Source organism: Balearica regulorum, chromosome 15, assembly GCF_011004875.1.
Source record: "Balearica regulorum gibbericeps isolate bBalReg1 chromosome 15, bBalReg1.pri, whole genome shotgun sequence".
Taxonomy (NCBI): domain Eukaryota; kingdom Metazoa; phylum Chordata; class Aves; order Gruiformes; family Gruidae; genus Balearica; species Balearica regulorum.
In genome coordinates this window covers 928,213-948,933 of record NC_046198.1, presented here as the reverse complement: position 1 = coordinate 948,933, position 20,721 = coordinate 928,213, and the positions used below count along the sequence as shown (strand labels likewise).

Genomic DNA, 20,721 nt, shown 5'->3' with positions numbered 1-20,721 from the left:
GGGGCATTTTACTGAGGGGTTGTGGGAGATTTGCTAAACCCCCAGCCACAAGAAGACACCTTCCTGCCCCACAGTAAAGGGAAATGCGTGCAGTGCTTTGAAGAAAGGGGTTGGAGAAGGAGGCAAAAGGAACCCTAGGGCCCACAAAATCCCATTTTTGCATTTAAAAATAGACAAGCCAAGCCTTCCAAAAAGCTTGAATGCCTCAAGGAAACCTCTGGAGCTGACAGTGCTCAAGCAGGGGCTGTTACAGGATTTTCTTTGCGCTGTGAGGTAGGAAGGAAAAAGCACCCAGGGAGGGAAAGCTCAGCTGCATTCATTCTCCCCCTCGGATGTCAGGGATGCTTTGTTTTCCAGAAGTGCTTATTATTCATACAGCTATCTCATTAGACAGCTGAAATACAGCTCCAGCTTGGGGCTCGTCGTGCCCGGGCCCTACCGCGGAGCTGTGCAGTGTCTCGGCTTTCCACTCCGTGGGCAGTCTGGCCGGAGCCGGCAGGACGGTCCTTGGCGCCTGCCTTCGGGTGCCGGTGGCAGTTTGCTCATCCTTTCCCTGCTGCGTTCCTCTTTGGTCCCTCTTTTAATCAAAGGTTTTGTCCTGGATCCCAGGCCATCGCCTAGCAGATGTGTGGGCTTAGCGTTGCTTGCCCTGAGGGTCCTTCAGCAATCTTCCTGAAGAAGGTACAGCACCAGAGCCGTTACCTCCAGGTGCTTCCCCGGTTCCCAGACGTTCCCAGTAAGCCCCTCTGCCCACACACGGCATCTTCACCGCTGCCTTGGGCTCAGGCTGCCAAGCCCCGTTGTGCTGGATCCCTATTCTGCAATGGGGCCGCTCGGCTTTGCCATTTCCAGACCAAGCGGACAGCTCTGAGGATGAGGAGGACACTCCTTCTGGGCTTTCACCGAGCTTCTGTGTCCCCCTGCCTCCCTCCAGCTGGTGAGCGTTGCTAGAAGCTCTCAGAAACTGGTTTCTAACCATCTCAGACTGGTTTCTAACTGTCTTGTTTTTCCTGCTGTAAGTTACTGGCTTCACAAGCGGTGAAGCCGATCTGTGAGGGCAGGGGAGGAGGCAGCACGGCTGCTGCTGAAGACATTGATCCTGCTTCCCTGGGAGCATCCTGTGGAGTCCCATCTTTGGGATTTTGTTGGCTGGCCAGAGCTGCCAGTGCTCTCACCAGGAGGGATCGCGTGCATCCCGGCACGCTTCTCTGCAGTCGGCAGCGAGTCCAGCGTGACGGGTCCCACCTCATCCCACCGGTGCTGAGCGTTGGTCCTGGGCGATCTGCTGGTCACGAGACCCCACTTGCCTGCACAGGGGGGGACGCTGGAGCGGGGGGTGTCAGCCACACCAAATGTGAAAATCCAAAATATTTGTACACAAAGGCCGCGCTGAAATCCCCGTCCCGGTCCAGACATCAGAGGTGTCACTTCTGATTTCCCAAACACAGAGAGAGCCCTTTCAGCCCTGGCCTGCTCAGACACTGCAGCTTTAATATCCGAGCACCCAGCGTGTTTCCACTCCCCTCAAATGCATCAATCAGGTCTCGGGGAGGCTCTGAAAGAGCCAGTTTGTTAAACAAACACACTTAGTGTAAAAAGTTTATTCCAGTTAATTAGGACTTCATTGCAATGGAAACAAATTACCCAGCTGTCATCTGCCAAGGCAAACAGCAACGGGGGAGAGGGGGTCCTGGCCAGGCAGGAGACAAACAGCCATCTCAGGCAACTTTATTTATGGCCTTTTTATGTATTTCTGTATTTATTTGGACATTCCTGAGCTGGAGAGCTGGGTTATGGCCGAGCCGCATGCCCCAGCACTTGCACGGCGCAGGCTGTCACCGGCGGCAGGTTATCTGTCCGCGGCGCTGGCCCGGGCGGGCGCTGCCCCAGGGACCGGGGGCTGCTGTCGTGTCCCTGGGCACATCCCGTGGGGCCTGCCCAGGGCTCTTGATCTGAGTGAGGTGCTGGATGTGGAAGCGACAGGCAGGTCAGGGCAAGCTGCTGGTCCCCACTTGCCGATGGAGGTGGGGGACACGGGGGGTCCCTGGACGGAGCAGCGGGGCGGGGGGCACTCAGGGGGGCTGGAGGCTGGTGGTCACTGGGAGCTTTGCCTGATCCAGGGACTCCGGCGCTGCCGTGGTTCCCTGCCCTGGCAGCGGCGTGCCCTGTGTCTGCGTTGACCCCGGTCCAAGCCCCCATCCCCTTTCTCTCCCCTCCCAGCCCAGGCAATTAACTTTAAGGCAGGAGAGGCGTCAGTGCTGCCTGATGAAGCATCATTCATTTCCAGCTCATTTTATTTAAACAAACACCCCATCAACACCCTTTTTTCCTCCTAGAGCATTTATTGAAAAAGAGGGAGAAAGGAGGAGCTGGGCTGGGCGATAGGGAAGCACGCGGGGAGCAGGGCTCGGTGGGAGCCAGAGGCCGTGCGATTCCCGCGGGAGCGCTCCGGGAGCCGGGCAGGGTGGTGCTGGCTCCCGCAGCCGGTGCGGAAGTGACAGATAAACCCGCGGGATTAGCAGCGTGTATCGTTGCAGGAGAGCAGCATCCCCTTCCTGGAGCATTAGTCACCCGAGCCTGATGCCGGGGCGGGGGAGGCAAGTGCAAATCATCGGATTACCTCCTCCTGCCTGCTCCCTGCTCCCAGGTGGCCTGTCCTTGCTTCGTGTCCCTCCAGCTCTGCCCTGCGTAACCAGGGGGTGGGTTGTGCCAGCGCTGCAGTGCTGGGACGGGGACAGGTGGAGGATGTTGGTCCGGGGACGACTGGGTGCAAGGAGCACACCTCTGCTTGGCCACCGGGATGGTCCCCCCTGTTGTAGGCGGCAGCGTGGTGGGCTGGGGTGGCACAAGCACGGGGGCTCTCCCCATCGCCCTTGGGGATCCATCGTCCCCTGCAGGCACTGGGGACATGGTGGACAAGAGCAGGTTTCTGCCTTTGTACTGGGACCTTCCAGCGGGCTTGAATGTCTCTGTGCGCCTGGTGGATAAACCCAGAGCTCTTCCACCTTTCTCGTCTACCGTGATCGCATCCAGGCTGGATTTTTCTGGTCCTGTGAAGTCCTGAAATTCATGTTTGAAGTTCACATTGCAAGCGAGTTGCCATCCAGAGACTTTCATACACTTTCCAAGAATGTTTCTGTTGCCTTATAGCTGTGAGATCACCGTGGCCCACGCTCTGAGGTTTCTGTCTGCGATGGCACGTGTTCAGGAGGGTGGAAAGCCTGGATCGGGGCACGCATCCTTGGAGGGGCCTGGAAGGGGGTGAACAGCAGAGCCGAGCACTGATAGCTACTGAGATGGGTCCTGAGACCGGACTGATCTCATCTGGGGGATGTGGGAAAGATGGTGACCAGCACTGGGAAGGACGGATTTGGCTTTGTTTCTGGAGCAGGGACTGGGGAGTTTGGTGTGAGCATCGTGGTTCCTCGGAGTCGGCTGGCCCATCTTGAGAGGTAATTGGGAAACACAAAGATAAAAAGCAGCAAGGAGCCTCGGTGCCACGTGTCCCGGCCCAGGACCTGGGCTGTGTCGCAGGTGTCCCCCCCTTGCTTCAGAGGCAGCGATGCCCCCTCCGTCCCACAGCGACGTGCACGAGGGTCCCCGTGTCCCCACTCTCCACAGGAGCCTTGGCAGGCAGAGCCGGAGTGCGGGGTGCCGGGCATCTCCCCCCCTCTGGCTGGCAGCCCTCTGTTATTAGGGAATTTAGTTTTCTGTTTCTAGATCGACTTATTGTCGGTGTTTATTTTTAGTTCCTCCAGCGCCTTGCAGATTCCTTGAGGGATTCTTTCTTTCCCTCTCCCTCCCACAGGTTTGTTTGTAATGTAGCCGTGTTGATTTGAGCCACGAGCAGGAGCTTTCGACGCCGGCGGGGGCTGTACTGCGGTGCTTGCGGAGCAAATTACCTTTGTGGGTTTACCTAAGGCTGATGGGTCCGCGGGATCCCGGCACCCCGGGGCAGCCACCCCACAGAGAGCGGGGTGCTGGGAGGGAGCGTCGCTCTCACCCACAGCCGCTGGCACAGATGCCTTGCGGTCATCGCTCGAAATCACTGGTGAAACGCGGTGAGGGGCTTTTGTCTCCCCTTGTTCTTCTCAGCGCTGCTCTCCCTGCGATTTCTCTCTTTTCACTAACCCAGGGGAAGGAATTCAGATCAGCATCGCCGTACTGGCTGCGTGGAAACAAAACCCAGGGTCCCCGTGCAGCTCCGCAGCCAGGTTGGATGGAAATTTTTAAGCGTTATTTTTTTTTTTTTTAAAGCCCTGCATAAAGTAATTCAAAACAAGTTGCGAGTATATTTTGGACTCCGGCGGAGCTGTCATCGTCGCTTCGCTTCGCCCGCCGGCTGTCCCAGACAAGGGCTCACTTTGAGCGTACCCTTCTGCCAAGCAGGGGGGGTATGTTTTCATTCCTAATTTAGAGCATCCGTCCCGCCGGGGTCCCCTCCCGTCTCCCACTGAGCCCGGCGCAGCGCTGGGAGCCCGGGGGCTCCCTGCAGTGAATTTACCTGTCACCACGAGCCCCAGGGCTGTGCTAACGTTTTCGTTAGAAAATCTAACACCCTTTGGACTTAGCCTCCTTCTTCTCGCCTTGGGTTGGCGCTCGGTGGGGGATGTGTGAAGGTACAGTTTGTGCTCTGTTTTTTCCAGGATTTCTGTTATTTTGTAGAGGAGGGTAAGTTTGCTTATTTTTAAACACCTAAAATATAGGTTGATGTTCAGTATAGGTTTGCTGGTTTTCCTGAGGAGGGAGAGCACTGGGAGGTCCCGTTCAGGTATGGCTTTGGTGGTGGTAGCTCCAGCACCGTGGCCCCGATCCAGGAAAGTGCGTTTCTCTGAAGCATTGATCTCCCTGGGCCACTCTTACCCTGGGAGATGGGCACATGCTTAAGGTTTTGTTGGACCCGGTCCTGTGAAAGCAGAGTGCCTTCGAAGAGCAGCCGAGCGAACCAAAGCCAACAAGTCAAGCCAACCTGAAAGCTGCTCGCAAGGCTGCGAGAGGTAGATCCCCTCGCAGCAGCAAGGCCTGAACGTTGTGGTGTGGCGGGTCCTCTTCCTCTCCAGGGACTGACCAGCTGCAAGGAGGAGTGAGGTGCCGCAGCCGCACGTCCCCACGCAGCGGCTGACAGAGCAGACGGGGACTGGCACGCGCGGCGCTGCTCTCGGTGGCTCGCGTTGCACAAAGCCGTCAATCGGCCGTCACGTAATGGCGCTTTCTGTCATGATCGGGTTAGGGCTGGCTGAAATCAGCCCCAGGATGAGCAGAGGAGCTCGGGTACCTCTGCCGTGAGCCGAATGTCAGACTTTGCTTCAATCGAGGAACTGGTGCTGGGGGTGAGAGTTTTGCACGTGGTCCTGGGTGCTGAGAGGTGCTTGGGCCACGGCGGACTTTCCCCTCTCTTCTCTCGGCTGTTTCGTTTTGGCCGCTGACTGGATCTTTTCTAGGCTTGAAGTTGTCATTGAGGTTTTTCTGATCTTTATTTTTATAATGTTCATTAGCACATTTCCTATCAAAGAACAGCACGTTCCCTTCCTGTCCTCGTTTTCTCCCTGGTTAATAACCCTTTGCTGCTTTGGCTCATTTTGGAAAAAGAGACGGTAGCTCTGGGAACGACTCCTGGTATAATAGACACACGTCAGCATTTTCAATCTGATCAGAAAAGCGGCGTTAATTCAAAGAGAGGGCTCAGTGAACTGACTGCAGAAGGCCCATGTTGTGTGGCTGCGGAGCACTGAGCCAACCTGTATCAAAACGTGGCAGCGTGCGTGTGTTCCTCCGAGCTGCTGAGAGATGCTCTGAACCCAGATGGTTGTTTTTCCTTTCAGAAACGGGCTGTAACAGCAGCCTCCTGCTCCCCCCTTCCCTCCCTGAGGCTCCGCTCTGGAGTTGCCCATCGCTGCGGCTCACCCTGCAATGAAAAACCTCGTAACAGGGTCGAGCGGTGTAGGAGAAGACGGAAGGTACGAGGGATTGTGCAGCAAAGGCTGAGCTGGTGTGCGCGCCGCAGGTGTTGGAGGCACACGTTGGGGAGCCGTGTTTCGGCTGGGGCTGGACGGGAGGCGGTTATGGTTCCTGAGCATCTGCTCTGCACCTGAAGCCCCCACCATCTTCCTCAGCTGCGTTTTCTCGGTGCTGAGGAGCGGACCGAGGGCACCAGACCGCGATTTGAAACGAGCAGGGCCAAGTGTTGCAAGCCCCTGCTCCAAACCCTCTGCCTTGGGGCAAGTGCTGGTGCTGTGTGCCAGGTGCTGAGCCTGCCGGCGCCAGCGGCACAGCCCCCGCGGGTTTTCACTGCACAATGGGAGCTTGCTGCTGGCGCGGGGAGAGCCAGGAGACTGCCTGCCTGGTGGGATCCTGCCCTCCGGAGAAGGGGTACGTACCACTGCGGAGCGGGGAACAGGCTGCGCCCACCGGGTGCTTTCAGTAATCCTGGGATTTAGCTCCGGGGGAGATCGGGATCACTGCGTGAGTTGGGCAGTCAAGGAAAAGGAAGCAAGAGGCACCAGCGCGATGCCCTAAATCTCGGAGGCAAGGTCTCCCAACTTACCTGTTATGGCCTTGGCCGTTTCAGGGCACCTTACAGAGCAGCTTGTCCGCTGCCTGTGAGAAGCACAACTGGCTCAGAAACATCTCCAACCGCTGTTCTCCTCCAGAGCAGCTGGGCCCAGCTCTGCAAAAAAGAGGCATCTTTCTGCAGCGCCCTGTGGACCTGCTGGCTGGTCGCATTGAAGGACAGTTTGCTCCGCGAAGCTGGAAGGCATTCGCTCCGTGACAGCCTGGATGAAGTTGCAGCAAGGGGTGAAGGGTGCTGTGTCCTGGGGGACCTGCCTCCCGTGGTGTCCCCACCCCACAGGCAGCGGTTGCTGTGCACCGAGATGCTTTTTCAGCAGCGACCTGCGATGTGTTCTGTGCGGGAGGGAGCAGATGAGACACCTGGAAAGCATCCGTGCTGCTATTGCCAGCGTGAAGAATCCACCTCTTCTTCAGGGCTACAGGCTTTCTCCGAGGACAGCCCCTCCGACGGTTTCTCTTTCATTGCTGGCTGTTTGCTTTCTAGGGGTCTGAAATGACTTTTGAAGACTTCGGGCTCCCGGCAGCCAGTGCTGCAGAGCACACTGCGCTGGGGTTTTGAGTCAGCTGATGCAAAGTCTTGCGTCATGGGTTTGGCCTTGCATCGGTGGGCAGATGTCTGATGGTGAACAGGGCCTTGCACAGCCACGGAGCGGTCCTGTGGTCTGATGTGAAGCCCGGGCTCCTGGTGAGAGGCGTCGCTCGCCATGGCTCACTTCTCTAGCGTTGGCTTTGCCCAGAGGTTGTGGTCTTTGTGCAGGATTCCTTGGTTGGAAATGGAAGCTTCTTGTCTCCTGGATGGCTCCAGGCTCAGTCCAGGGTGAGCTGCAACCCTCCCACATCTCTGTTCCCCCATCGCCGCCCTCAGTGCGGCCATGCATGAGGGGCATGCAGGAGCTCTGCTGATGGGAAGTGCCTCATCTGGAGGACATCGAGTGCCGCTGGTTCTCCTGCTGGGAGGTCACTCTCTTGCATGAAGAGGCTCCTGTGTTGGAATAAAACGTCTTTCACCGGCCTGGCTGGCACGGCCGTCCTTCGTGGGGTCTGAGGAAATGGGCCTGATGGTGATTTAATGATGCTGGGCATGGTGCGGTGTGAACAGCCGGCTTCTGAGGAGCTTAGCTCCCCAGGAGTGTTCAAATAGCAAAGGCCAGTCCCAGCAGCCCTGGGGATAGGTGGATAATAAGAGTGAATGGGGAAACCGAGGCACAGAGACTCGTAGGCAAGGCCATGCAGCCCGGACAGGTGCCCTTTGATTTCGTAGTGCCAGATGAAAGCAATTGTGCTGGGTCCTCTCGCAGCCTCGCCTGGAGGAGGACCCCATCCCCACACTCAGTCCCTCGCTGTGGTCCCCCACCCGGCCGGTCCCTGGCCGGACGCTGGCTGGAGACACAGGGACCACACCTCTGACAGATCCCAGCGAGGTTCCCAACCCTGGAAGTGGCTTTGGCCTGTCCCACTTGGCTCCTGCTGCAGCACATCCCTCCTCCAAATCGTCCACGCTTGGCTTTTGGGTTGCATGCGTCGGAGCCGAGGCCATTTGCTCTTCCCCGAGGGCGGCGAGTGCCTCTCACTCTCCCTCGCTCCGTTGCTGGAGTCCCTCGTGCCCCAGGCGCCGAGGAGCTCTCCTCTCACTTGGCTGCAGAAACGGGCTCAGCATCCCAGAAATTCAGGCTTTCATGTGGGAGCCAATAGTCACACAACCTCCATCCAGAAACCATCATTATCGGCCGCTTGCTTTTTCTTGGTTTCTTTGAACTACAGCTCCCAGGATGCCTGAAGATATGCAGACATCCCGAAGACAGTGGTTTCCCATAAACTTTTGGGGTTTCATGCTTTGCAGGCAGGAATGTTTTTATTGCGTCGCAAATGCCTTCAAGTCCCTCAAACCTCCGTGGCGCTTCCCCGCCGTGGGGCAGACGCGGTGGCTGGAGGCGGCTGCGAGGGAGGCACGCCAAGGGCTTTTCTCTCCTGCGTTTTTCCCCTTCTTGCAAGAGAGACCTTTGTAAATCCCCGTCGTGCCTTTCAAAGGGGACTTTTGGACTGGGAGGAAGTTTGGACCAGTTTGCCTGCAGGATTTGCCTTTCCCATTGCCCTTGTCTCCGTTGTTTCAAGGGCTGTTGAGCGGTGTCCCGCGGCCCCGTGCGCGTTGCTGGGCAGAGCGGGGGAGACGCCGGCGGGCAACGAGGGGTTTTCACCAGCCTGGGAAGAACTGGGGACGCGGGGAAGAGAAGAAGATGCAGTTTCATGCACTGGGGCGAGAGAGCCCAGCAGGCTGGGATTTAAATCCTGACGTGCTCGCAAGACCTAAGGGAAAACCGGAGAGGGAAATTTTCCTTTAGCACAGACAGACATGGTTGTAAGTGTGACCTGGTGGGTCCCCAGCCCCCAGCGCAGAAGCTGGGCCAGGTGAAGTGTCAGGGGACGGTGTGTGCTGTGCACGAGTCCCACGGGTGTCCCCCAGCTCCGCACCTTCCTGCTGCCCATCCCGGGACTGGGAGGAGGGTGCTGGGAGTGGAGCGGGTGTCCCTGGCGTGGGCCCGGCTGCCCCTATTAACCACTTACTTTCTGTAGGAGAGGAAACGCGGGGGGTAGAACAGGGCTGTGGGTACCTCGGGGGCATTTTATGGCTTTGTTCTCCTGACCGGAAAAATACTTTAATGATTTTTTCCCATTTGGTGCTGGTGGACACCAGCGTTGTACTTTCTGGTCAGACTCATGGTGTTTGGGCTTCCTCCTTTTACCCTTTGGCTGATTAAAAGAAAAGAAGAAAGGCCAAGATCCTCCATGGGTTGGGTTTTTCTTCTGTGGGTGCTGCCGTACCAGTTTGAGGAGCTTTGTGGATGAAACATGGAGGTGCTGGGTGCGCTTTGGGGGCCACCAGCACCCCCAGCCGCCCGGCTCAGGCAGCACAGGCGTGAGTCAGGCCGTGCGTGTCCCCATGGGACGTGTCCTGGCCCCGCTCTGCGCTGTCCCCGAGCAGCCAGGCCAGCGGGATGCTGCTGGGGGTCCGTGTCCAGGGGGTGTGCCGGTGCCTCCGGGGGGGCTGGACTCGTTCCCCTCTCCTGTCCCTCCCCGCAACCCCCTGCGCAGGCAGTCCTGCACGCACAAGCACGCCCGTGTACGTGAGCATGCCCGCGTGCACAAGCACGCCCACGTGCACGCACGGCTCCTGGCACCTGCCCGCCCGTCCCGACAGCGAGCGATGGTGGCAGGCCGTGTGGTCCGCTGGAGGAGCCGCGTGCCAGCCCAGAAAGGAAAACCATCGAGGCTCTGCGGCCGGCTCGCGCTAACCACATCACTCCTCTCCTCCACTTGGAAAAGCCTGGCCGACTGGCAGCCCAGAATAACAAGCTTTTCCATTCCTGCGTGCAGCGTCGGACGCGGGGCCATTTAAAACAAGAGCCGGCTCCAGTGTGAGCACAGTGCTCAGACTAAACAACGGCACGTCCCCCCGGGGCGGCTTGTCCCCTGCGCGGGGGCATCAGGCTGCGGTCGTGGCTGCTGGGGTGGATGGGGACGGCAGGGTGGGGATGTTGGGACGGGCACGGCAGGAATGCTGGGACGGGCACAGTGGGGATGCTGGGATGGCATGGCGGGGATGTTGGGATGGGTATGGTGGGGATGTTGGGATGGCACGGCGGGGATGTTGGGATGGCACGGTGGGGATGTTGGGATGGCACGGTGGGGATGTTGGGATGTTTGGCGGGGATGCTGGGACGGGCACAGCGGTGCCTCGCCATGTGTGGGCTCAGTCCGAGAGGCGACCAGAGTGGGTGGAGGAAGATGAAGGTCCAGGGAGGGCTGAGTCCCTCCAGGGATCCCCTCAGCCATCCAGGCAGATTGCACACAAGGAAAGAGATTTGTTTGGTTTTGTCCTTTTCTCTTTTTTTCTTTATTTTCCCTGGTATCTTTTAGAATAAAAGCTTTAATTGCTAGGGAGGAAATTCTGAAAACTAGCTACGAGGGCTGCAGGCAGAGCTCTCCTGTCCCCTGGCAAGAAGGGAGCAAGTCTGCGTGTTTCTCTGCTTTGACAGACGTACACTCAAGCACGCTTACGCAGCCCGGATGGAAGACCCCAAAGTTTCTGTCCTGCTGGTCAGGAAGGAGCGGATATCTTCATTAAAAATGATAGGAAATGGAAATGCTAGAATACTTAAAAATAAGCAGTGGGGATTTTTCCCAAGGAAAGCCATTTTTGTCCATTTTCTTTTGTAGGTTTTATTTAATTGTTGTCTGTAGATGGTTGGACTTTTGTTTTTAAAGTAGATAAAGCTAATTCTGAAGGTGAGGCATATCGGTACGTGCCATCATGAAATGGTGCTCATCAGCGATGCGGTTTATGGTAGGCACTAAGGAGCTCTTTGCGTACGTCTCCTTTTGGAGATGACGGCATCTTAGCGTGACACGGTGGCAGGCATGGAGGGCCCAGCCTAAATATTTGCTTAGAGGCTGGAGAGAGAGGAAACTTCCAGATCATCTTAAGTCGTCTGCAGGATCCCACCTCTGCTGACATCCCACCGCCTCGTTCATGGGCCACGTTCGTACCGCTGGGGGGGTCTCTCGGCAGCATGTCCCCCCTGCCTCCTTGCTGTGCTCACCCACGGGGTGCTCCCTGGCTCGCACCCCCACGGGAGTGAGTTCACAACAGGATTGTGGGTGCCCGTGGGTGATGCCGATGCCTGGGGAGGGAGATGATACCGGTGCAGGTCCCGTCCCCCCCTCGCCGGCGGCACGGGCATGCCGGGGGGCTTCAGGGCACAGCGTGACTCACCAGGCTGCGGGCACGCATGCCCAGCATCTCTGTTCCTGCACGGACAGCTGTTGGTTCGGGGGGGGGAACAGTTGTTATTGTCAAAATGCAAATGAATAAAATCATTGGTTTGGCAGAGGATTTTTAGGGGAAGGACATGCAAATTTACCTTCCGTTCGGAGTGTACATTGGTATTAAAATACAATGTTTGAAAGCCAGAACAAAAGAACATTTTAATTTGGGGCTCATCAGATGGTTCCTTCTGCTTGGATTAGCGTCAGATTCTTTGCAGCAAATGCTGTAAGTTTGACAAAACTCCAGTTTTCAAAGAAAACAGGAAAAAAGTTCTAAAGATGCCATCCATTTCCAGGGATCGTTGCTGCTTTCATTGGCCTCCGCTGTTGTGAAGCCACTGGCTTGGTACTGAGTACGGGACAGGCCAACAGGGATGGGCTTTGGGAGATGCGAGCAGAAGGTGAGCTTGGGTTTCTTCCTGGATGCTGCTTTAATCCGGCCTCTAAATAGCTCAGGGGTTCTGCTCCGAGGCGCAGGACCCAGGAGGTCTGGTGGGACCTCGGGCACGCCTGAAGGGTGCCGGCAGATCTCGCCCTCAGGGGGGGAGTGTGTGGCAGCAGGGTCACGAGGCTGCCGAGATCACTGACGGAGGCTGTGCTGGAGGGATGGGTGGTGTTTCTGTCCTTGGCCGCCTTTAGAAATGCTCCCCCCCGTCTAAACCCTGCGTTTCCACAGCGCTCAGAAACAGCTGCGCTGCTTATTTAAAGGCACCGGTGAGGCATCTCCGTCCTTCTCCCCCTGCTTCCCTTCTCCTTTTATCCCTGGGTATACCTACCCACCTCGTGTCGCAGAGCAGAAATAGAGAATAGCCACCGACTCGCTAATTGTAATGCAGCCTGATAATGCCAACTATAATTAGCTGTACGTATCAAAGCAGTTTTGCTGGCGGAAGTTTTTTTGTGACCCTGTTATCATACTTTAAATAGAGGATCCCTCTGCTCTGCCCAGCTCCTTGCTGCAGAGCCAGGTCCTGCGGAGTCCAGCGTCCTGCCCAGGGAAGCCGGCCCAGCGTCAGTCTAGGTGCCTGCATCTGCCCGGCTTGTGAAGAGCCAGGCCTAGCAAAGCCGCGCTCCTCGGCAGGCTTTAAGCACTGCCTATGCCCCCCTGTAGGTGGTGGATGTCGGCAACCACCGAAAGATCTGCTCCCTTCCCTGAGCCCCCGTCACCGTGGCCAGCCAGGTGTGCTGTGCCAGCGGCACCGGGCTGCCCTGGTCGTGGTTGTTGGGGTTTTGCAGCTCTGACCCGTCTCTCCGTTACAACTTTAGTGCACTCATCAACAGAGAGGCAGCTCGTGAGCTGTGGCACGGGGAAAACAGTTCAGGGTCCCTAAGTACGGCATCTTGTCTCAAGCTGCAGCATCACGTCCCAGGTCTGTCTCTTTGCTCCCTCTTGTTGAGACCTCCAGCTTCTTTCTTTATCATCTCCTGCAGCTCCTGCCCCTCTTTCCCCATCTGCAGCATCCCCACTGTCCCTCTCTCCTCAGCACGCTGACGAGCTGTCGTCCCCTTGCAGCAACCCCCTCGTTGGGTGACAACAGGCATCCCCGGCTTTGCTCGGTCCCACCAGATGGGCTGGTTCGGCTTGTGAAGGCCCATCCCTGGCAGGTGGGTCAGCCTGCACACCTGCACAGCTCATACCCTTGGCAGTGCAAAAGCCTTGGGCTTCTTCTCTGCAGCATCACCCAACCTCGGCACATCGCACAGCTCACAAGCCTGGTGTGATAACACATGGAAACGTTCGGTTGGGTGGATACACCCAAATTCATCGCTTGCTCAAATCGCGGCTGCCCGCAGCTGCTCTGTCGCGCTGTCTGATCTGTCCTGAGCTCCTCACGGAGGTAAGCGAGCGCCTGTTCCACTGATGTGCTGTTCAACACCGCGGTGCTCAGCGGGGAGACATTCCCTAATGTAATAGCCCGCAGGCAGACCTCGGGCTGTGACGGCATCAGATCTCACAAACTAATCACGGTTGAGTCAGCGCGAGAAGTGGGGCTCTGAAGTCCCGAAGGAAACCCGGGGACTCAGAGAAACTGTCGGTGAGTTCCTGTCCCTGCACGGAGCCGATGCCCTGCCCTTCGGGTGAGGGACCAACCCTCCCGAGGTGCTCTCTGCTGCCCTGCCAGAGGGACTGTGAGCCCACCCACGTCCCTGTGCCGCTGCCCTGGGGAAGGCACCTCGCTGCTCTTTGGGCTGATCTGTTGGGTTCTGACAGGACATCACCCAAGCTTCCCATTTCCAGCCCTGGGCAGCATCTGGGGAGTGGGGGGTGAGCCCCCAGAGGTGCGGCCGAAGGCCAGTGTCCTGGACAGACATGGGGGTTCAGCAGCAGAAGCTCCAGCTGGGCAACCTTGGCAGGCAGCGGTGGCCACGTGCGGTCAGCGTCTGTCCTCCTGCTGAGGGAACACATCGAGGGCAGGCTCCGGTCGGGGTCCCCTGCGCTCCCCACCCAGCACTCGCCTGGAGCTGAGGTGTGCAGCATCCATCTGGGCATGGGAAGTCCCTGTGGGCAGTGTCCTGTGCCTGTCACCCGATGACCCAAAACAGTGGTGGAAGAGCTCAGTCCATGGCTTGTGCGCCCCAACCCCAGACATTGCTCATGGATTTAGGAGATCGAGGAGGAGGAAGGTGAGGACAGCAGAGTACGTGGCTGGCTGCAGCTCACCAGATTCCCTGCGTTGTCACCCATGAGCCCACAGAGATCGGAGACCAGTGGCCAAAACCACTTTCCTGAGTGGTGAGGGCAGGGGCAGGATGGCCTGGCAGCGTCGGGGGGCTCTTGGGGCTTCCTCCTCCAAAGCTCAGCTGGGGACCCCACAAGTTTTGGTGGCAGTCAGTGCCGTTTTCAGCATCACTATCTCTGCTGTCTCCCCTTCTCAACTGGAACAGACAGCGAAGCTGCGCGGGGTGACAGGGGCTTGCGGCGTCCTCCGCGGATGCCGCTGGGGTTTGGTGGCGCGTTGTTGCATCAGGAGTGCCACAGAAAGCCCAAAGCCAGCGGTGGGGTCTGCCAGAGGTGAGCCTGTGGCGGCATTGCTGGCTTCTGCCTGGTGATCCCTCTTGGCCGAGCCCTGTCCTCTACTCCAAGCCCCGTCCCCTCGGCCGAGCCCGGTCCCCCCATCTGATCTGGGTCCCCCCAGCCAAGCCCGCGCAGACTTCTGGTTATGTAAAGCCCCAGCGAGCGCGACCGGGAGATTCTTCAGTGTCGGAATCTGAGTCACATGGGGCTGTTTTATTTCCCCCTCTGCTAATCTCGTTTCTATAGAAACAAGATTGGGAGGAAAAAAAAAAAAAAAGAAAAGAAAAAAAGAGCCGAGCACAGAGCGAGCGAGAAACCTGAGGTGATGGGTGAGGGAAGCGGAGGTGGTGGATGAGGAGGTCGGGCGGCACGGGTGGGAGTAGGGGATCCCGGCCAGGATGGGAGCGTGCCTGCAGTTGCGTGCATCGAGGGGATGGGGATGCTCCCCAAGAGCCGCTCTCAGATGAGCTGCTCCTGCAGCGGCAGGCGCTCAGCAGAACGCGGAGGGAAGGGAGCAGAGGCTGTGCAGGTGAGTGAGCATCGCTCGCGCGGCTCTTAGGCATCTTCCTCCGGCACGGCACAGCACGCCGCAGCTCTGCCCGGCTCACCGGCGGTCCTGTCCCCAGCTGCTGCTTTGGGGACACGCTCGTGGCTGGAGCCACGCTCGGTGGGCGCCGTGCCCGAAGCGTGCTGCTGCAGCGGGCCGGTCAGCAGGGTCTGCCGGAGCGGCGGTCACTTGCCCGCAGGCTGGCTGCGTGTGCGTGGCCGTGCAGCCGTGCACGTTCCCTTTCCAAAGCCTCTCTCTCCCGAAAGGCTGCTGCATGTTCGGAGGCACCTTTCCAGCTTCGATTATTTTTCCTCTATTTTATTCTAACTGCACCTGTGCAAATAAAACGCTCGCAGGAGCCAAACCCCGCAGCTGCAGGGAGCGCAGGGAGCTGTGCTTGCTCCCAGCCCTGCTCTCCCCAAGGCAGCGTCCGGCTCCCTCGCAGCAGCGGGATTTCCCTTCCCCGGCCTCGAGGCCAGGCTGCGGCCGGGATGCCCGTGGGAATAAGCCCAGCTCAAAAGCTGGTTTTGCAATGACTGTTGCCAAAGGGAGGACTTGAGGAAAATGCTGCTTGTTTGCCTGCTGCCAAGTGCCTGGGCTGCCCACAGCCACCGCACGGCTTGTCCCGGGGCTTTTGCTTGCCTGTGCTAATTCAGGAGGCCGGCAGCTGCCTGCCAGGAGCTGGGTTAGTTCGGAGCCACGTACAAGCACGTGCTGGCTCCCCAGTCTCGGGCTTGGGAGCGCAACAAGTGGGAGTTATTCCTGCCTGGGCTAAAGTGTCTCTGTCTCTGTGGGATGGATGGCTCGTGCCCATGCAGTGGTGATGGCTCTGGCCAGGGGTGTTTGCGGAGCAGGAGCATTGCCAGCGCTGCTGGTCCCATGCTGGTGCCCATGCCGGCACTGCCTTGTGCCCTGGGTCATCCCGCACCCGTGGCGCGGTGTAGCTGTGTCCCCACGGACCACAGTCTGTCCTGCGGCTCCGGCCACAGCACGGCCGGGTCTTGCAGTGCCAGAGGCTGGGTGAGGCGCCGCACGGGCACCCGGGCTTCTGCGGGCACACGCTCTCTCCGACGGCTGCAAACTGCTGAAACACGCTGCTTTTTGCAGAGGCAGCCCACGACGTCCCTCCAAGGGCCACCGCAGGGGAGAGGGAGGGCCGCGAGGCTGAGGGGACGGGGATTTTGCTTGTCATCGCTTTCCAGTTTTGTGGCGTGGCGTGGGGGATGCGGCGGTGAGGCATTGCAAACCCCCGGCCGGATTCGCGCCTGTGCACGGCTGGTGAAGCTGGAGGGATGAATCGAGTCCCTGTGTATTTCTGTACTAAGTCAGCTTGGGGAAATGTCATTGCTCATCCGCCTGCCCGGCCAGCGAGGGGGTGGAGGGCGGCGCTTCAGACCCTTGTCCTCATCCGAAAGGGCAGCTGAGCGGATTTTTGTGCTGGGATGGCTCAGCGAGCCGGCTGAGCCGCAGGCAGAACGGGGCCGGGCTGCCAGCCCGCCGTATCTCTGCTCTGCCTGCGCTCCCACCGCCTTGGCGAGCTGGGGGCTTCAGACCCCCTGAAAACGTGCCTGGTGAAGGGGTGGGCATCGGGCTGGTGTAACGCAGCGCATTCGGGCAGCGCAGCTGGCGTGGGAGCTGTGCCCCACGCTGAGCCCGAGTCTTCCCCCGTGGCTGGGCCGGCCGTGCCGGCAGCGAGGGTCCGAGTGCTGGTGAGCACCCCGGGGGGCCATCAGCACACACCAGGCTGGAGACAGCGCTGTCCCCATCTCCCTTCAGCAGCAGCGTCTGGCTCTGGCAGCCCCTGCCTGCTCCGCGCCCGTGGCAAGTGCCGGGTGCTGCGGCTGATGCCAAGGGGGTGTTTGCCACACCAGGTCCTGCCGCCCCCGTGCAAAGCTGTGGGGTTTTGGGGGAGACGTGGCGTGCGGGCTTTGCATCCCCGCGCCCCGCCGGCAGTGGCGGTCCTGCCTCCCCGGCGCTGCTGGCTCTGCTCTGCCGGGAGGTTTGGAGGGAAGGGCTGAGGATGGGTATTGCTGCAAGAGTCTCCAGGGCTGATAATTATTTCTGGGGAAAAGATGCTGTGTTCTGACTTACATGCTGACATGGGACTCTGAACATGTGTAATCTGGCTGACAGATGGCAAGTCATAGAGGTGTGATTTATGATACAGCACAGTAGCTGAACAACCTTCTCTGGTTGTCAGGAGACGATTCTTCCCAGCGCTGCGGTTGATGTTTCAATTGATGGTTTTCCCTGTGTGTCCCCTCGGCCCCTCAGCAGTGCGCGGGGAGCCTCGCCAGGTCCTGGCACAGCAGGCTGGGTCCACCAAGCCCCGGCAGCGCTGGTGCTGAGCTGCTGCAGGGGTGCTGCCTCTTACGGCGGGGTGGGCAGGTCACCCCAAATCCTGCCTGGGCTGGACCATGAGCCCTCCTGTGCAGCGGGCAGGGCTGGGGGCACGGTGCTGGCCTTGTCCCTGGGGGTCCCATGGCTGGGGTGAAGCTGGCTCCGGGCAGCGGTGGCTCTCTGGGGCTGCCCGTTCCCCAGACTGGCACTCGTGGTGCTGAGCGTGCTGGTACTGATGGGAGAAGGCATGAAAATCTGGCCCATCAGTGAAGTGCACACGAGGACGGATGCCAACACCCATAAGGAACGTGCCTCACTTGCACAGCCTCTCCGTGCCTCAGTTTCCCTGCCTCTGCCCTGACATCACTACCGCCAATCTTTCTCAAGGGACAGGGGCAGCTGTCAGTGTTTGGAAACCTGGGAAGTAAAAGCACGGTCCCAGCAGCATCCACCCCTCCATGTCAGAGGCTCACCGCCGCTGCCACCCGCAGAGCACAGACCCCGCGGGGCACGACGCCCAGCGCCGCTGCGGGAGCATCCTGACCCCGGGAGCATCCCGACCCCAGGGGACCGGAGCAGCCCCAGCACGAGGAGCTGAGGGAAGCTGACCCACGAGCGGGGCCTCGGCGGGGCGAGGGGAGTGGGGCAGAGCAGGCTGCCGGCGCCAGGCTGCGTTTGCCTGCGTGCAGCCACGGCAGAGCAGGTATGATTCATTCCCTCTTCTGCAGTACAGTTTATGTAAAGCAGCACCGTATAAATAGCCAGATGATACTGTAATGTGCTCCTGGCTTTCTAATTAGTGATGCTCCTGCTGGAGCTTTTGGGTCTGGTGGACATGAGTTCTTTGCTGAGTGCTGGCTGAGTTGCTGGCAGCTCTCAGGGAGGAGGTACTGGCCCGTCAGAGCGGTCGCAGCCGTCTCCTTTAACCTGCTGTGAGCAGTTGGAGGTGATGGGTGAACCGGCTGGGTGACCCCTAGTCTGGAATGTTGGTCTGGGGGGTGAAGGCAGCACCCAACATCTCAAGATTCTTGGTCACCTTCTGGCTCGTACCTGGCCTCGCTTGTCCGCCCCAGGTCGGGCAGATCTAGGCAGCACCTGCCCTGTGCCGGAGAGCATCGCCTCCATCCCCACGCCTTCCCCTGCCATGCCGTGCCGCGGGGGAGTCACGGCGAGGCCACACATCCCCAAGCACCCAGTTGGCTTCTCGAGCCCCACCAGTGCACCCCGCCCCAGGGACTAATGCTCCTTCGTTCCGAGCGCTGCCGGCACAGCTCCATCTTTTCCCCCTGCCAGCTCTTTGTGGCAGATGCGTTGGCTCTATCCATGGCTGCTCCCTCCCTGCTTGGGGCAGGTGGATGCCTCCACGTAAACTCCTGGGTGTGTGATTGTCCCGGTGGTGTTGATCGCCAGAGGCACGTACCGGCACCGCAGAGACACCCGGTTGTTGTGGGGGGCAGTTGCCTTCTTGCATCCGTGCAGGTAGTTTGGGATTTCCCAGCCCCCCGTCCCTGCTGGGGACCAGTTTGGGAGGGGTGGCTGTGATGGCACAGGGAGTGTGGTGGGGATGGGGAGCAAGGACGGCGTTCTCCAGGCGGTCCCCAAATCTCAGGAGATCAACATCCCCAGTGTCCTGGCAGCTAGGGATGGAGCCCTCACCCCTGCACGGTGGCCAGAGCCTCTCCTGGGGAGATGGACAGCTGGGCAGCGTTAGGACTGCCGCAGCAGGAACAGTCAAATGCTGCCGAGGAGGTGCTATAGGAAGCCAGCAGCACCTGGCCCCTCCACCCAGCCCCATCCCTGGCTGCTGGGTGCTCCCTGGTCGGCCCCGAGCCCTGCTCACCCCAGGGGGCTGCTGCAGAGCATGAGCGGTCAGTGCCCACGGCCCCCTGAACGGGGATCTTACTCGTTACAGCCCAGCTCTGACACCAGGTCAAAGGAGAGGCGAGGTGGCGGGGATGGTGTTGGTGCAGGGCTCTGCCCGATGGGCTTTCACAAGGCGCCTGGATCGCTCCTCTTCGAACGCCTCTTCCTCCGGCTGCGAGTGGGGGAAAACTGGGGTTTGGGTTTCTTGTTGGGTTTCTTTTAAGGCAAACCTCATCCTTTACATCAAAGTAGTGTTTCTTCTCAAGAATGTAAAGAATGACCCTGGAAGGTCTGAGCGGCTCTTTCCCAGCGGTGATTGGAGAGACAAGAGCCTTCTCCAGAAAGCTGTCTCCACCCCATCCCCATCCCCAGCAACAGCAATTCATAAGCTGAAAAATAAATCAATAACCAGAGTTAATGAATTGAAGATGTCTGTGTTCAAAATGTATCAGGGAAAAAACTGTTAGCTGGTCGTGGTTGGCTTAATTATTGTAAGGAAAGGCGGGGACCTCTTGTTTCTGAGAAATACCTTCTTTTTTTCTTTCTTTTTTTGGAGGTATTTTGTCTGGTTGAAGCCTGTCAGGACTCAAGAGGAGAGGAGGATTGGCTTTAGCGATGTGCATAGATTCAAAGTGTCCCCCCCCGCCCAGGTCTGTCCCTCATCCCCTGGGACCTCAGTCAAATCGCTCCTGTCCCTCCCTGCCCATCCTGGGGCTGGCTGAGTGCTGGGAGCAGGTCGTGCCAGTGCAGAACCAAAGGAGCAGGAGAGGCAGCAGGGCTGGCAGATGGCATCGGTGCCATCGCCCTGGTCGTGTGCCCAAGTCGGGGTGTCCCAGCCCCCCAGGCTGCTCCTCCCTTGCTCCCACCTCTGCTCCCGGTGAACTGGCAGGTTGCGGCGCCGTGTTCGGCTGCGAGCCGGGGGTGCCGGCCCTCGGCACAGGTGGCACCGGGGACTCCGCGTGCCACAGAGGAAAGCCGAGGGCTGCGGGTCTCAGTGGGCAGGCGCCTCCCAAGCGAATCTCGGTGCTGGCTTTCCACGTGCCGTTGGGCTCGGAGACGGTGCAGTTGTGCCTCGGCACAGCGGTTCTCTTCTGGAGAGGGCCAGGGTGGAGGGGGGTGTGCAGCGTGGCCCCGGAGCGGGGGGAAGCTCTTCTCCCTGGTCCCAGGAACTGGGAGCGACGCTGGAGCATCGCAGCCGGCAGGAAGGGGCTTTGTCGGTGCAGACGGGTCTTACAGCTGAACCCATTTGCTCACACAGGTTTCTGTTTCTTCCTCCGAAACATCTCTGACGTGGGCTGATTCCCCTGTCAGCCCTCATCAGGAAAGCCATCCCGGTGTTTGAGAGCCCTGGCTGGGCATCCACAGGGGCTCTGGGGTTTCTCCGAAGGAGCACGCGGCCATGGCAGAAGTCTGCTTTGATTCTTTCTGCTGATGCTTCCGCGGCTGCCCAGCCCCTCTCAGGCAGGCACTGCAGGAAGCAGCCGGCGTTTCTCCAGCATTGGCCATCACCGCTTGGCATTACGATGCAGCGCATAGTAGGACCTGGTGCTAACTCGGCCTG

At 59.2% G+C, this 20,721-nt stretch overlaps 1 protein-coding gene across 14 annotated transcripts in view; it reads left to right on the top strand.

The window, feature by feature from the left end:
* LOC104635985 (ankyrin repeat and fibronectin type-III domain-containing protein 1) overlaps positions 1–20,721 on the top strand; it is a 248,229-nt gene that overhangs the window by 186,250 nt on the left and 41,258 nt on the right. Inside the window, exon 1 of one of the 14 annotated variants that reach the window (XM_075767252.1) lies at positions 14,799–14,939. The exons of 12 other annotated variants lie outside the window; for them this stretch is intronic. The gene's annotated coding sequence lies outside the window, so the exon portion shown is untranslated. Of the gene's footprint in view, positions 1–14,798; positions 14,940–20,721 lie in introns of those variants that run through there. One more of the 14 variants, XM_075767247.1, reaches the window with a different exon arrangement.